Below are 4,819 nucleotides of genomic sequence, written 5' to 3'. Positions count from 1 at the left end.
TCAAAATTATATTTTAAATATCTCCTCAATAGGTCATCAAACTTTACAATATTATACAGTGTCATCTTTTATAACAATATCTATGTAATGACTAAGTCACAAGATCTGGGAATGTCTGTAAACATCATAGCAAAAAGTTTGAATTTCTTGTTCTTCTTTCTCCTGCTTTTTTATTACATGATAACCCAAAAACAAAACAAAGGTGTCAACCAATTTCACTGAGGTGACATAGTTGCAAACAGAGTATATGCTTTTATAATTATTATTATTAACTAGTAGTAATTTAACAAAATCACAATTCTAGTGTAAACGATGGTATCATTACCCCTTGAAGTTAGCTTTCTTACAGAAATTCGGTGTGTTCCTTTAAAAAGCTTAAGAACAGGGTGAAACAGGAATTACCAGCCAATAATAGATAAACAATAAATATTACAGTTGGAACCTCAATGTATTTAGAACTTCGTTATAGGTACAACCTTCCTATGTCTATTGAAACACCGCATTAAAAGAAAAATAAGCAAACAAGATAATAAGGATGACATTTGCATCATCCCTGCACAATAGCACAACAAGAATTATCATATAGTAATATATATAACTATTCAATCACAGTTGAGTTTAATTTATCCTATTTCTGTGTGTTAACATCCTACTGCACTGTGTGCCTGTGCTATTATGTAGGGATGATGCAAATTCCATACCCACTAACTTGTTTGCATTGTTTTTGAAAGTTGATGTTAGCCATCCCTATATTTACTTCCTTTTTGAAAAGTTTTTTCTTTACTTTATACTTAAAATTGAGTTTAATCGTTGAAGATGACGACCGGGGGAGGGGGCAAAGAGTGGGAACGAAGCGTTACTTGAGATGATGAAATTAAGACAAAATCAAGAGGAAGGAGATAAAAAAAATTAAAGAAGGGCAAGAAGAAAGGAGCAGAAAATTAAAAGAAAGAGACAGAAGATGACCAAGAAGAAAGAGATAGAAAAATAAAAGAAGGCCAGAAAGAACAAGACCAATAAGAAAGAAGCAGAAGGTTTGAAAAACATGACAGGAATCGTAGAAGAGAGAAGATAAAGAAAGGGACATACTATTTAGAGATGAATTAAAATCAAAAAGAAATCTGATTGAAGACAATATAGACATCAATTTGACATCAGTACCCGTCCTGTTCTTCTTTCAAAGAAAACCTTTAAGTTTATACAATTATACTTCGTTGGAGTACACATAAGTTTGCAGCTTGGAACTAACTGTCAGGACAGCGATGAGACACTTTATGAAATCGAGAAATCAGCAGACAATTTCCTCGCACATCCCCCCCCCACCCCACACACACACCCCGTGGCTCAGTGGTAAACTGGTAACCCCCCGTGATGGGGACAGCACAAATAGCCCATTGTGTGGCTTTGTGCTTAACAACAAACAAATCAAACGTGGCTAGCATGGTCTCCATACAATATAGATAAAACTACTGGAGACACAAAGAAAGGCTACAACAGTAAGTTTGAAGAAATTCAGAAGGACATCAAAGAAGTTTAGTGGCTTTGATAATAAAATTGAAGATGTATAAAAGGGTATAAATGACAAAATAAAACATCTGGAAAATGCATTATCAAATGCAAAAAATATACCAACCATAACTAATTCTGCATCAGCTTATGAGTTCTAGCCTGGAACAATATCTGGTACAAAATACGGAGTAGGAGAACTTATTTTATCTACACCTTTTACCACCTGTTGTTGATGGACCTTCATGGACTGCTCCAACCAGTGCATTACCAAATCCATTTCCAGAATTTAATTGGCCAATTCTACATCGACCTGTAGAGAAACAACTAAACCATGATGGAAATATACCATTGGAGACATACGAGGCTCAGTTTAAACTCATTTCCAAAGTGAACGGGTAGAATAGTGAAAAACAAACCATTCATATGGCCAAGGACTGACTTTGTCAACATTTAGTAACCTTCCAGTAGAGATCCGTAACAACTATCATGCATTGGTAACTGTCTTATACAATAGGTTTAGAGTGTCTCACAAGAAAGAAGTGCCCAAAGCAGAGTTCTGGAACAAGGTAAAGAGGAAAGAAAAGACCTTAGACAAAGTTGCAGAAGATTTGGAAAGGCTTGTCCAGTTATCTTATCTGGATGTTCTTCATGAAATGATGGATTCACCTACACGTGACTAATTTATAAATACCATAACAGACGAGGATAAGATAATCAAGCTGAAGCAAAATAGATGTACGTTTTTAATGGAAGCTCTGCAATTGACGATGAAACTTGTCGATAGTATAGAAGAACTGAAAGTATTAGTTAAACAACTAGTTAAACAGAACAGAGGAAATAAAACAGCATGACAATAAATGTTTCAAGTTTAAATTAAATGGACGTATTACCAGAAACTACAAGCAAAGGCCTGTATGGAATAAATGCTCCTCTCAAAGGATACCAGAAAGTGGTAACTGTTACAGATGTGGAGAATCTGACCACTACAGCTGAAACTGTAAGAAAGAAACAACCATTATTTAGCCAAATAGACAGAGCTTATCCACATCAAAGGAACAACACAGAACTAACAAGGCTTCGAGAAAACTGTAATTAGTTGTTCTATGAGGCAAAGCTCATCTGAAAATATTCAATCTATTCCAAATGAGAAAAAAATATATTATTCGAGGAAAAACGTCAACGAATCTATGGGCTTATTGATGGAAAACCTTCCAATATGCTGGTTGACACTGTTTCTACAGTTCATCCAGATTTGTTAATGAAAGATGGGAACTTGCCTCCATAGATGAAGAAAGAAGGGGGTTTGATACAAACAGCAGTGAACATAGGTTTCCTTCAAAATGGAAGTTGAAAATTACTCTTACTGTAGGAAGCTTCTTTGTACCTCAAGATCTGTTAAATGACATTGAGAAAACTAATTAGTGGGACCTAGTTTCATGCAGAGCATTGGTGTGAAGTTAGAAAATCCCTGTTCATTACATAGCAAATATTATAATGGAGGTGGAACTTCCAGTGGAAACAGAGACGATGGTAATTACATCACTAAGAAGTGAAATTCTCATACGAGGAATCATTATAAATAATTATTCATCTAGTGACTATATCATAGTGAAAACAAATACTTTGGCGTGTCCTGAGGAATTGATAGTTGAACGAACTCTCATGCATGTGACGAATAAAGATGTCATACATAACTTCACCTAGGGAAGATATAAATCAGCTTGTAATAAAACAAAAGGTAGTTAAGATATAAATGCTCACAAAACTGAATTTCATTAAGGTAACATGGTAAGGCTGAACAATTCTCGTTACAAGAAAGGAAAAACTCTAAACATAAATAGGTGTTTGGAGGATAGGCAGTCCAAGCCAAAGGTCATTCACTTTGATCGTCTTTGGAAGTGTGTTGGGGAAAGGAGAGAATGTCAACCGGGAAACTCAAGAGAAGACCTTGTCAGTGGGAACTCAACCCGGTTGAGACTACTTCCAAAATGGTCAACAAGGTTGGATCCGCTAGTGGATTCTCCCAACCACCTATTTAGGAAGAACTCCCCCTAGCAGCTGGACAGCCAAGACAAGGGACAAGATCCCATCCCATCTGTCTACCACGGGCCTTAGAAGAAAAAACCGCCGAAAGTGCTTGATGAATGAGTAATTTAGAGAACTATTTTATTTTTGTATTAGGGTTGTTAGAGGGACTTCACAATCCAGGAAATAGACAGTGTTGTAAGTTGTATCTTCAATGTTGTAATTTGTTTGTTAGCTAAATGAAGTTGCGGGTCGATATGATGATATTAAGATCGAATAGTTTAGTAATAGTAGGCCTAGGAAATTGCATATTTGATATCAAGTTTTTCTAGCAACTTTGAAGGTAGATTATAATATAAGGTTCTGAAAGGACATATACACTGAGTGGTCACAAGTAAATAGACACCTAATTTTTCGTCATTTAACTGATTTATGCTAACTAATTTGTGTTCACAGAGCACTATATAAATGAAAATGGTCCGCACACTAATTATCTTGTGCTACAACATGCCTAGAACTCAATGTTCTCTCGAATTGTCAGATTTTGTTAGAGGAAGGATAGTTGGGCAAGCAGATGGTGGAATAAGTCAGCGGCAAATTTCGCAGAATTTGGAAATCCCGCTTTCGACAGTCAACAGAATCATCGGGCAGTTCAGGAAATACGGCAAGGAAACAACTGAGCAGCGTCCGGGTCGTCCTGGTCCATCGGAGAGGACAAAAAAGGGCTGTCAAGAGGAGCATCAAAATGGATCCCAGATTAACGACTGCAGAAGTGGCCAAAGTTGATGGGATGAGCCCGAAATATGTTCAACGTATTCTCCACAGATTGGGTTATCATTGCAGAGCAGCTAGACGGAAGCCCTTATTAAGACCTGCCAACATAGTCAGACGAAAGAAGTGGGCAAATGATATGATAACCAAGCCTCTGGACTTTTGGAAGATTCGCTCAATTTTCGGACAGTGGAAGGATATGGGTCTGGAGAATGCCTCATCAAGAGTTTTGGCGCAACAGATTGCAGCCAACTGTGAAGCATGGTGGTTTCAGCGTGATGGTTTGGGGAGCTGTTTGGGTTGGTGGGAGATCGAGCTTTGTGGAGTGCGTTGGCAACATAAACTTTGCAAAATACGTCGAAATATTGGAGGAAGGACTCTTGCCACTTTATTCGTCGGGTTTCGTGGACAAGAACACAACGTTGTTCCAGGAAGATGGAGCACCGTGTCACAATGCTAGAAACACCCAAAAGTGACAGGACGAAAATGGTATCTAGAAGTTGCCCTGGCCGAG

This window comes from Limulus polyphemus, unplaced genomic scaffold (genome assembly GCF_000517525.1).
Source record: "Limulus polyphemus unplaced genomic scaffold, Limulus_polyphemus-2.1.2 Scaffold315, whole genome shotgun sequence".
Taxonomy (NCBI): domain Eukaryota; kingdom Metazoa; phylum Arthropoda; class Merostomata; order Xiphosura; family Limulidae; genus Limulus; species Limulus polyphemus.
This window is presented reverse-complemented; position numbering follows the sequence as displayed.